Source organism: Pelmatolapia mariae, linkage group LG4, assembly GCF_036321145.2.
Source record: "Pelmatolapia mariae isolate MD_Pm_ZW linkage group LG4, Pm_UMD_F_2, whole genome shotgun sequence".
Classification (NCBI taxonomy): Eukaryota; Metazoa; Chordata; class Actinopteri; order Cichliformes; family Cichlidae; genus Pelmatolapia; species Pelmatolapia mariae.
The window spans coordinates 24231077-24244155 of record NC_086230.1 but is presented as its reverse complement, the minus strand read 5'-3'; the positions used below and the strand labels follow the sequence as shown (position 1 = coordinate 24244155).

General features: G+C 38.1%; 1 protein-coding gene across 3 annotated transcripts in view; it reads left to right on the top strand.

Annotated features, from left to right (window-relative positions):
- The first annotated feature begins 1555 nt into the window (after nt 1-1555).
- brd4 (bromodomain containing 4) overlaps nt 1556-13079 on the top strand; it is a 34026-nt gene continuing 22502 nt past the window's right edge. The window contains exon 1 of one of the 3 annotated variants that reach the window (XM_063472034.1): nt 1556-1675. The gene's annotated coding sequence lies outside the window, so the exon portion shown is untranslated. The remainder of the gene's footprint in view (nt 1676-13079) is intronic. The other 2 variants (XM_063472033.1, XM_063472032.1) reach the window with 2 other exon arrangements.

Here is a 13079-nt window from a genome sequence, read left to right as displayed (position 1 = left end):
CATTATAAACCGAGGTTGTCCACAGAGGGGCTCCAAAACCACCGATTCTGTCCAAATGTAGTTGATCGGTCCCTTCTGAGTAATATTTGCAAGCAGATATTTCAGATAACTTTAATTGGTCCGACCTGAATGGTGACTGCAATTCTGTAACTTTGATATCAGCTTTTAAGTAATTTCAGAACCAACGAGTGCACGCTAAGCACCATACTTTGGTATAGTTATGGTTATGGTATAGTTATGTTTATTATAGCTTCAGTCCTTAACGCGATGTATTCCTTCATCACCTGTCCCAGCTACCATAGGGGGAGGGGGACGGTACACCCCGGACAGGTCGCCAGTCTGCCACAGGGCTAACACAGACAACCATTCACACCTATGGACAATTTAGAATTACCAATTAACCTAACCCCACTAACTGCATGTCTTTGGAATGTGGGAAGCCTGAGTACCCGGAGAGAACCCACGCAAACACAGGGAAAACATGCAAACTCCATACAGAAAGGCCCTGGCCTGATGATACAATCAAACTCAGGACCTTCTTGTCAGGCAACAGCGCTAATCACTGCTCCACCGTGCTGCCTTACTTATACTCTTACCTGTTTATTTTTTTTGCTCATTTTTGCTCATTTTGTATGAGAAAAGTTTCTCATACAAAATGAGGGAGACAGAGACCCTTTTAAATGCTTGAGCACCCCTGAAAAGTGTCTAAACTCACCAATATATTCCTTCAAATGCAAAGACTCAGTTGATGCCTTCTTTTCCCCCAAGCTTTACTTCGAACCTTGAAGAAACTGAGAAAGGTAACAGAATAGCTATGTGTTGTAAATACATACAAATCGATCACAGTTACAGAAGGAGGAAATAAATAGAAGAAATATTTCAGTAACATTTAATTACAGTTTCATCCCTTCACTTGAATGCAAAGTTGCCGCTTTTTAAACTTTTAAGTAACCAAGAAAGGTAATGAAATGATGCAAAAACATACAAACAAATAACTGAGTTAGATCCAGATAATAAAATATCAATAATAGTAATTTAAAAAAATTGAAAATCTTCTTTTGTCAGTGTGGAACAAATCAAGAGGTAATGCAAGATTAACAATATAAAAATCAGCAACATTTTTGTCACAGTAATCATAGCGGGCAAATATAAAATTACTGTAGAAAAGAGAATACGTTATCAAACATTAAAAAAAAAAAAACATTATACACCTTTCCAGAACCCTTGTGTAAAAATAACAAGACCAAGGAACACGTTTCACGAGATTTTCATTCTTTAATTTTTGAAAGAAATTGTTAACTGGACAACATCTATGGATCCGCTTAAATGAGACTTTGAATTAACTTTGACCAATCTCCCTATTTCTAACTTTGTTAGAAAGATCTTTTTGTTTGTTTAAGTCAATATAATAACAGACTGTTGCTGTATTGGACAATAAGTTTTCTGGCAACTTACTTGCCGGAAAAACAAACGTTAGGAATGCCATCTGCACAGGGTAAGGAGGCGACACAGACGAGAGCTCCTCATTTGACGCTGAAGTTGCAGTCCGTGATATTTGTGACGCGCTCTTTACGTCCTCATCTAAAGACCTACGCGTGACGTCATCAACAACGAGAGGTGTTCAGGTTCCTCGGAAAGAAAGATCCCGCGCGCCCTAGCAACCTGAGAAACACAGGTAAATGCTCTTGTTTAAAACGTTGTTGTGCCAGTCATGTTGTCTGTGTAAACCGAATGAATAACCTGCAAAAGAAACGGTAACAGCGGTGGAAAGGCCTAAGGGAGCGCACTGATGACCGGCGCCCACTGAGACCATTCTCTTGCACGGCGGCCTGTTTTTGGTAGCTAGCTTGTTAGCTAAAGCTAGTTGGTGGTTGTGGATCAAAAGACACAATAACCGCACCTACAATGTGTGTGTACATGACACTCATTGTCTGTCTCACCCAATGTTAGCCACAACTACGCTAAAATAGTTAAATAAGTGATGATGCGATCATCATGTTTGGCATCTATTGCTAGTTTGCTCGTCGACTGTCTTGTGTTGTGGGAGACGGTGACGCCGTCACGGTGATGATGGCGCACACTGGAGCTTTTTTTTTTTGCTGGGAATGCAGTCAGTTGAGCGTGTAACAAAAAAACACAACCCTTATGTGCATTTTCCAAAGCGGTGCTGTCATAATTTCGGAAATCAAACGCCTTCGTCTTCGTCTTGTTTTCTGTTCTGCTGTGCTGTGCATGGTACCGACGTCCATTACGAAACCCAGGCAGTAATCTATGCCCTGTGGCCTAACGTTAAGATCTTGGCTCCTCGACGATTGTTGCTCGCCAGCAGTCATTACTGTGCAGTTTTTCGTTTTATTCACCACATCTGGTAATTGTTGCCATTCCAGACAGATGTGTTTGAGCATTATAGACACAGAGCATGGGCATTCATCCGACTGGTTTCTTCTAGAGATTGCTCATGCTGAGGCCCGTTACTTAGCTAATCATTCTAAGGCTTTGCAGATACGAAACTTGGGAGTTTATTTTTCAGTCTTTCAATCTTTGTAGTATTTTGGGGTGCAAGTGTGTGACCATGCACGGGGTAATAATCTAAAAATTACTATTGGTACAAGCTTCTTTCCCTAGAGGCGAGTAATCATGAAGTCATACAGCATTTTAAAGCTTTAGCATAACATTTACTGGTTATTACTTTCTTTTCATTTTCTTTGAGCAATATTTTTTAGGTTGTTGTTTTATGTATTGTTATACTTTAAAAGCCGTGGTTGGATTTGGATTTTTGTGATTAACTTATCACCACTGAGGTGATAAATTATTCACCTGAATTTAAGGGATGTTCTCATGTGTGTACACTGTGTGTGTAAATAAATAGGACTAGCTGGGTCAAAGGCTAGTTACTGAGCAATGAGCAAGTCAAACAAGCTCACGGGGCTGAACTATTGATCACATTACTCCTAATTAGTTTTCCTTGTCTAAACTCATCATCTGCACCATAAATTAGCGAAGAAAGACTGGGTCAAAGTCCTTTGAGTAATCGGGTAGGCAGTATATCTGAGGGATTCCTAGAGCTGAACATACTTTTCTTGCACCTTTTTTGTTCCTGTTCTTTCTGGTTTAGTTGCCATGGTAACAACATCCTTGGCCTAGTTGTGAGTGACCCCTAGATGAAAAACCGTGTGGTCTGAGAACAAATGAACAAGCAAACAAAATGTATCCTACTGGTTGTGAATGTATTTCCTTTATTTATTAAGTTTGAATCACTGACAGTAGTCTTAATAGCTTACAACTTGATCGTTTTGGTTTAATCAGTTTATTACATTGTGACATCTTGGGGTGAAATACACAGTATTAATAATTTATGTTGTTTTTTGACAACTGGTGTTTTTTGCTTTGAGGTTTACCTTTGTGTTACCCATTCAATTTTGAGATGTTTATTCATTGTTTTATTGCATGTCAGAGGAATTTGCCTTAGTGCACGGTTAATCATTCAGATAAAGAATCCCAAAGTTGAATATGGTCATCTGAATGTAGCGTTTGGAGTAGGAGAAATGTTTTGTCTCTGGTCCAAGTAAATTCTTCAGTCTCAGTGACTGCAGGTTTCCCCAGCATTTTAAACAGTACATTTACATTATAACCAGAACTAGCACTATTGCTTAACAATGGGCTGTGAGCTCAGTTTCATGATCTTTAAAATGCAAATTGTCATGACTGTTGATTAGTGGCCATGAGTACCATTCACAGAGAGTTGGCTGCAATCACTGGATTCTGTGATTGTGAACGACGTACCCTTAGGACACCTGGGTGCAAATCAAATCTCAGTGATCACATTAACTTGGTGGACAAACACAGCAAGTTCACCCAGGAGGATATGAAAAATAAAAGGTTAGCTTTCTTCAATTTCACAGTCAGTGTGTAACAGTAAACCACTGCATAGGGATCACTAAGGTTTGACTCTAATCATCCACTGGAGCAAAAACTAGATATCACTAGGGCACTACAACACAGAGCTAACACCATCCCCACAGACACAGACATGCCACAGAAGAACATCATAACAAAAAGCCCTGAGTAAATGTGGTTACCCTAGCTGGATATTTGTCAAAAGTTGGAAAGTACCTTAAATATGGTCAAAGTGATACAAGAGAAAAGGACAACCAATTTCTAAATGAAAACCTTCACTAATCCCTTAATATCAGAACAGGTGAGACACATTTTCTCAAAACACTGTCACTGTTGTTTTCAAACACCAAATTGTGCTACGCCAAAAATTGGTAGACCCCAAGATTTAGTTCCCCCAACAAAGAGTAATATAGTGTATGTTGTTAAGTGCCATGGACATTACAATGAGTTATTTATCAGAGAAACCAATCACCCTCTGGCTAAGCACAACACAGAACTACCTCATCAGGCCAGGACTCTGCAGTCTGTTTACATCTGCACTCCAGTGGTCACTTTTTCAATATTGATGTTGATCCATCCAATGATTGATGTGCACATCCTGGACAGTGAGGAATCCTAATTTGAGTGAGGAGTCAAGGATGCCATTTATGTGAAAAAAGAGAGAGTGTCTCTGAACTGAGGAGGGGGCCATCTTTCACCATCTTACAATGCTGTGATTGTGGCCATTCTACAACTCTGTGAATGGTACTCATGACCATTGATCAGTGGTCATGACAATTTGCATATTAACGATCATGAAACTGAGCTCACGGCCCATTGTTAGGCAACGGTGGTAGTTTCGGGCATTATGCAGATGTACAGTTTAAAAGGTTGAGAATTCCACAGACAGCTGATACTGAAGAAGTCACTTGGAGGTGTGACGAGACATTTCTCCTGCTGAAAGTGCTACTTCCAGATGAACAGAGTCAACTTTCTGGGGTCAGAGCAATTTTTATTTGGTTAAAGTTTTAGGGAGTATTTCTATCTGTTGCCTTAATTTATCCTTTCTTTAGTTTTTATTATTTTCGTTTTTTTATTATGTATTGTCATTTTTATTATGCCAGATCCTGACTGCATCATGTCTGCCCTTGTGGTTTAGTAGTGTTGGCTTGTTTGGGGAAAATAACAGTCTACTGTTATGTAGCTATCAACACTATGAGAGCGTGGTAGCTAAACATAAGCTTACATCAATGCACAACTGTTGGCCGTGGCAGATTGTAGTGATAATTCCTGCTATGCTCCACCTTTTACTATGAACGTATTTGATACATTGTTGTTAATGCTGCTTTATTCAGACCAACCAGTATTAAATTTTTGCTTGAAAGTTTTCCATTGCGTTATTCTCTATGCTGTAAGATTGAAACCTAAAGTTGAAGAAGAAAGTGTTGGCATGATATCTATCAAAACATTTTTTAATTATTTTCTATTAACTGTAAAAATCTATAATCTGTAGGGTAGAGATAAGAAAAACATGATCTTACTTTGGGGTAAAAATTTATTATTGCAAGGGGTGTATGTTTACCGGGCTGAAATAACATTTTGCTTGGATAAGGGCATGATATGCAGAGACAGTAAAAACAAAACATTAAATTAAACAAAATTGAAAAAGAAAGTAGTAGTCTCTAGCATCAGTCAGGCTTTCTATTTTTTAGACCTTCTTTAAGTGCCCTCCATTTTTCAAATGCAGTCTTTTTGATAAAACTTACATGTCAAGGCTAAATTGATATATGTCTGATGATAGTGAGGTTATTAGATTATTTAATCTGGATTCTTTATTTCATAGTTGAGAAAGCTTTTTTTTGCTACAGAAGATATTAGGAAGTATATAGTATATATTGCATTGTTCTCTGGCAGAATGTCATCAAGTATTTCACTGCAGCCAAGAATGGGTATTGTTGGGATTTCAGTGCTGAAATTATTTATCAATACCTATACTTTTCCATAAGTCTGATGTTTTTTTTCCAGTTCCTGGTGTAAATTAATAACAGAACAGTAGTTATGCCTACCATTGACACTTTGGGCTTCGAGGACCTAAGGAACATTTTCATGTTAAAATAAATAAGGCAGTGAAATGGAGACATTGTAGTTTTTAGGACATATATTTTAGTGTATTTTAACGCTCCTATTTTGAACTATCTAATTTGCCAGCATGAAGGTAACTTTGAGTGACATGGGTGTAGTCAATCAAGGCATAAGTGTATATTTGTTTGTTTTTTACCAGTTTCTTTCAACTTGGAAATAGGGTTCTACCATAGAGTGAAACAAAGTAGAATGAAAGTGCCCAACTACTGCATCACAACCAGTGTTGGGAAGGTTACTTTTAAAATGTATTCCACTACAGATTACAGAATACATGCCCCAAAATGTATTTTGTAACGTATTCCGTTACAAACCCAGAAAACTCTGAATACTTTGGATTACTTAATATATTATCAAGCTTTTTACAACTACATGAATCTACTATTGATGTGTGATTTATTACTATTACTGAAGAATACTCGCCATACCAATACCAACTACATTTTAAAATCTTAATATAAATGAGTAACAGTAGGGTGGACATTAGGTAAGGCTGCACTTTTTGCAGCAATCTCGTATAGAAAACTATTCTGTGCGTATATAAAACAGGTCCGCGGCTCCGAACCGTATTAAAGGGACCTCTGGCTAATACGTTGGGTTCTGTGTCGGGCTCGTAACCGAAAACTAGCTTTACTTTATTGTCTGGGTCAACTTTGCTAGCGAGAGACAGAAAGAGGTGTTGAAAGGCTGCTCCAACGGAACTTATTGTTTTGGAGGAAAACATGAACACAGTGTACAGTTCAGTCTTAATAGCTTACTTAAAACTGGGCTAAACTGCCCATGAGACTACATTCTTTAAGGCTATGCCTGTTACACTCTGCCTATTGCCTTCATATTAAATGATTTTTAGAACAATCATTTTGAAAAATATTTCGTCACGTTATTATGTGATCTGCAAGTAGAGGTGACATGGGCCGCGAGATTGAGACACAGGCATTAGAGCCTCTTAATGCGTGTTTTGTTTGTTTTGTTTCCACTGGTGTGGAATTACCAAAAATAGAGAGGGCATAGCCTAACATATGAAACAGGAAAAGACCGCTGTGTAATCCATTTATTTCAACAAAGTAACTGTATTCTGAATACCACCTTTTTAAACGGTAACTGTAACGGAATACAGTTTCTCATATCAGAGTCTGTGTGTTGTTCATATGAAAACATCAGTGCCTTTACATAGATGCATATCACCTCAATTGGTAAATACAAACAAGATAAAAAGATACACGTAAATGCTTTTCAGAGAGGACAGAGGTGTGAGTCTGTGTGTGTACCCTGAAACATTTATGTCACAAGTGTTGGTAATGAAATGAAGATGAAATGAGATGAAAATATAATAAGGCAGATTAAATTTAGCATATTTCTTAAGTGTGAACAGTATGGCTTGTTCTTTGAGTGATCGCTTACATACTTTGTTAAAGTCAGGGATAAATTTGCTTATGAAACTGAGTAGCAGTACAAAATAACAGATGAAATATGATATATAAAGTAGCTTTATATTGGAATTACCTATTCTTGCCAAAAATTATAGATGATCAGCTAGCTGGGATGACATGCAATGAAATTCTGAACTGATACTGATTTTAATTATTTTTTTTTTATTTATTCTTACCCCACCCACCCACTATAAATTGGTACATCTTAGGGCTGTGCGATATGACCAAAATCTCATATTCCGATATAAGACATCTATCGTCCCGATAACGATATAAATCACAAAAAATTAACATTTTCTGTAAATTCTGTGAATCTCGGGCAGCTCGACTTGCGTGACGTGTTTCCAGCTGGGCGTCGTGTACCTGGAGTCGAGTGTTTTAACCGATGCATGAAACTATACATTTTTAGACATAAGTTGTAACGGCCGCCGTTTTCTTTGTGAGTATTTCTTACACAGCATGCTGTGGGGAAAAGCCTGTTCTAACATTTGAGTCTAAGGTTTATTTTTTAGCACCTGACGGCTCTTTTTTGCTTCTCATCCGTAAATACTCTGCATAATCTTTCACGTGATTCAGTTTATTTTGAAAAGTCTCAACAGGATCTTGAGCTTTATTGTGAAAGGTTTATGTGGAAAATACACAAATGGACGCGCAATAGTTTTACCGTCGTTGTTGCTAACGACAACGCATAAAAACAGGCGCTTGCCCGTCCGTAGTGTGGTTATTTTAAATATAAGAGAAAGAGAGAACTTTAAGAAATTAATATAGCCACTACAGTGACCATCAAAATGATGAAAAAAATATTGCCGTAAACAGTTTATTTTGCGACACCACGAAACAAACGATAGCGTAAAATGAAACGATAGATGTTTTTATATTGTCATCCGATATATATCGTTATATCGAACAGCCCTAGTACATCTCATGTCGATAGTCTTCGCAATATTCTAAACAATATGCAAGCATATATAGTACAGTTAAATGTATATACTGTGCTAGAAATATTGTTGTAGCTAGACTGTTAAATGATGATGTCTGAAGATGCCATTTTGGTATAAAATGCAACATTTTACTACAGATGAAATATTTGTTAGATTAAGTAACTCCGAATTAATTGTTACTACCTGGTACCCATTTCACTATCTTTTTAAGTTTTTTGTTCTTGAAATTGTAATTAACCCCCACCCCCCACACACACATAACTCAGTGTAAAAGTTGGCAAATTGCCTGTTCCATGTGTTCTCTTATTTTGCACCCTGTAGATTTTGGCTACTCCAATACTCTGATGATTAATGGAAGCACTCTCAGACGTTCATGCAGAATCTATGTGTGCTACAACCTCTTCTTCTGACCCAGCCCCCCAGTCTAAATGCAATTCTTTTGCATCCCCCTTCTTTCTGCTATCATCCCCCTCCCTCCCTTCCTTCTTTGCTGTGACTGAATATGATCTCCCCCACCCTTCCAATGTCATAGCCGTTGGTTTGGCCTTCTCTGTATTTGGTATAGATTGGAGCTTTGTCACTCTAGCAGCTGCTGTATTGTAACTGGGAATGGTGCATATGGCACATGGACTGGGAAGTGAGTCTGTGAGAACAGCATCATTGTTTGGCTGTTGCACGAAAGTGATGCTGCTTGTTTTATTTAGCAAAAATAAGCATCGTGCATTGCACTCACAAGTCACTTGACAAGTATACCTTGCACAGTGTGGCTCTTTACTTGTTTTCATGTTTTGACATCTGACCGTTTTTAAAGTGCCTACCTTTTCATGAACATGATATTTTAAGAGAGATGTCAACTTGCTTAAAATTATATAATATATTGTATTATATTATGTATTGGTACAAAATTATATATGTGGTGGTATATGGTGAATTGGAGACTGAAATTCTAGGATGCCTTTTTTTTAAATGCTTTAAGGAAAAGCATAAAGCCATGAAATGTTGAGAATGCGTTCTCAATGTGTCCCATGCATGTGAAGAGTTGCTTCCCAGCACTTTTTGAAGTTTGCCACCTGTTCCAGGTTCTTGGAGCGGCCTCCAGCTCTCAGAAACAGAAGAATTGTAGTCACCAGCTGTAGTTCTGTAGTGGATGGTAGAGTCAGAGTTTGTCTGACTGCTTGCAGAGAGACTTAAGAAAGCTGAATGACAATTGATTGACAGCTACCACAGCTGCAAATTGACAAGCCTGAACACTAAAACCAGCAAACTGCAGGGCTTTAGCTTAACTTTGTTAGCTTATAACACTGGTGTTACAGAGGTTTGCCAGTTCCATGTAGCACAGACCAAAAAGTTGCAGCACAAAAATGAAATGTCTGTTAGAATCTCTAAAAACCAAAAACAGTGCAGTTCATTACTTAAACACACTGACAAACGACAGTAATGCATACAATGAACACACAATAACAAAAATATTTTCAGACAAACATGTTTATTTGTTAGTGAAAATGCAAACAGAATAGCTTGTATTAGTGTGTATGTGTAATACATAGGTATGTGAGTATGTGTTGAGAAGTTTGTGTCATACTGCATGTGTGTATATGTATGTTTTAGAGAGATGTATGTGTCTGTATACAACACATCTATAATTATGTGTGTCTGTATGTCTGAGTGGAATGTTACACCACCAGCACATCTGCTGGCCACTGCTTTAATCGAGGCTTCCATGTCCTCTCAGAAGGGGACAACCTTTGTTTCTGCTGTTTGGCCAGGATTCTTCAAATGGGCAGCCTTCCCTGTTGATTCTGATCATATCTTCTGTAGTAGACACATGAAGGCTGCTGTGAGTGGTGTTCTTAATACGTTTTTGTGCAGAAAATCCTCACTCACACTGAGCAAAGGAGATGGGCAGTACAAGCAGTATTTCAACCAATTGTGGGATGTTCTGAAATATAAGGAGGCAATTATTTTTTACATAGCATAGACATGGCTTTGTAAATATTGAATGTCAAATTCTGTCCACGCACCTCCAACTCTGAACAGTATGGCTCTTTGGTGAGGGTTGCCTACCACAGCCCTAGTTAGGACTTGTCCTTAAAGGTGGTCCTGACGAGCATTTTCAGCTGCTGCCATTCTTGAAGGACCCGCTCTAGCTGACATCCACCACTTTGTTAATAGAGTAACAGAAGGAAAAAAGGAAGGAAGAAAGCTCTGGCCACTACGGTCTTTAGTGAGTGGGCGATAGTGCCAGCACGCTCTGGTTGTTGTTTAAAGATGATTGCATCCCTGGGTGTTTATTAACATTATCTCTTTTAAATATCTTGTTTCCCCCGACATAAGAATTGCTAGATTTGCCCTGTTTCGCTGCTTCTGAGCAGTATTGACAAAATAAAAGAGGCGCCACACTGTACTTATAAACTGTTCCTTTCTAGTCAGACAGTTGGTGCAGGTTGTATGTGTCTTTCATCCTGATGGCCTTGTTTTCTTCCGTTCTCTTTTAAGTGTTTAAAATATCACTCAATTTTTTTCAGTATGAAAATACCGCTTCGAAATTCCATTAGATTCTCTGAGCCGTCTGCACATACATCTACCAGTGGACTGGCAGCAAACACAAAGGAACTGTGGGAATTGATGTGGAATTTAAGATTAATTACATTGATATGATAACAATTTGTTATCACAACAGACTACAACTACTCTGCGGCATTACAGCATGCCATTGCTTAACAAAAAAAAAAGCATCTTGCAAAGCTGTCACATGAGTGCTATGTATGCAAAATAATTTATTGCAGTTTATTTTCATTGCATGTGCACTATACAGACCTGGGAAGTCAACTTTTTGCACTGCTTTTTCAAACTCACTATTGTACACTCACTGCCATGCCGGTGATCCCATGATCACACAGTGTAACAGACATTGGATACCTAACATTGTTTGCTTCACCAGTCTGTTAAGGTCACACGACACTGTCAATTAGACATAGACCACGTAACCCCAGTTCTCCTAACAGCTGAAATCAGACATACCCAGGTCACTGATTTAAGAGTGTCACAGTATGTTTGCAATATTAGTCACACTTGCATCTGTGACAGCCATTGTCAATATGAACTGGTGAAGTTTAACTGTTGTCACTAATATCAAATATCAATAGTGTGAATGTGCATTTGCTTCAGCAATACTGAAAGAGTTGTTTACAGCACCTAGTCGAGTTTTGGAAAACTAGGGTTCTCTTCTTGATTGTGAATTATAAAAATGTGTAGATGAGCATATAATCTTAGTCCAAATTAAAAACAAAATTAGTATGATAAAGTGTCATTGTGTTAGACACACATTTTTGCTGTGTGATGCATGCTTTACTAAGCTGAACAGTTCATGCACGTGCACAATAATTTTGTCCGCTTATCTTTTAATATAACTGTATGTGTTCAGGCTTGTGAAATGATATTAGGTCAGATCAGTTAGGAAGATTTCCAGCTTCTAATGGAAAGTGACTAGAACACAGATTCAGACACTAAGCTGATACTTTAAGATGCCATCAGATTAATTAGAAAAAAAGTGCATGTCTAGGGTTTTAACCTCTTAAATGCTCATACGTTGACTTTACAGAGGATACGTCTTGCCGCATTACCTAAGCTTTCTTTTCTCTTTCCTCCACAACATTCTTTGTTCTTTTCTTGTTTGGTCAGCATTAGCACCTCAGCACTGTATATTTTGCAAATCAAGCAGCTTATGTCAACATAGGTTACATCTGTGGTTCAAACTCAATTTGAGACAGTTGCCCTAAAATGCGTCTTTGGGAATGCTACTTTACCTTAGACAGGTAACAGTAATGATACTAAGGATCCCAAGGATAGATGTTGTTAGCATTACACTTCATTAGTGGGGTTTTTTTTGGGGGGGGGGGCTTAGCCAGGTCAGTTGTAAATCCACATGTTCAACTGTACATCTTTAAAACCTGGCAGTGATGCCACTTTCAAGTTACACACGTCAAAAAAGCCTTATTTTAGTCCTTAGCAAGGTAGAGCTATTCGCTCTCACACATCACTTGCAGCATAGCACAGCGCTTGCTTTATTGTATTTATTTATTTTTTGTGCTTAAAAACACCATTACAGCATGTTCATAGATAGGGCTGTGTTTAGGGCTCAAATGATTCATCGAGTAATTTTAATAATTTGATTATTAAAAAATTCTTGACACAAATTCTTTGCTTTGCTGCTTCATTTAACACACGGCTCTATACCGCACCAGAGTTGGAAACGCGAGCCACATTGGCGACTAAAAACAGACTGCAATAGAAGCGTATTTAGGAGCAGCGTATGAGTAAAACATTTGATAACATTAAGCTCACTGACACTGATAACCCAACAGCAGCAGACATGATGACGGTGCCATAGTTTAACATGGAGTCGGAGTCTGTTTACACACCGTGAAGAGCAAAGAGGTGGAAACATTAGTGAGATGTTGAGCTCAGGTTGAGTGAAGGAAAACGTGTTTCTAGTGTCTAAAACAACAGCGCTGTTCCTGTAATCACCATTCAAACCTTTACTGGGAAAAAGCTAGCTGCTCTTAATCCATCAACTCATAAATCCTGCTGCTTACAATCCATAAAACATAGCTTTTTTTTTCTACTTTATTATTTCAAATTTTCTTTAAATATTGTGATAAAATTTTGAGGCAGCATGCCCATCCCATTTAGA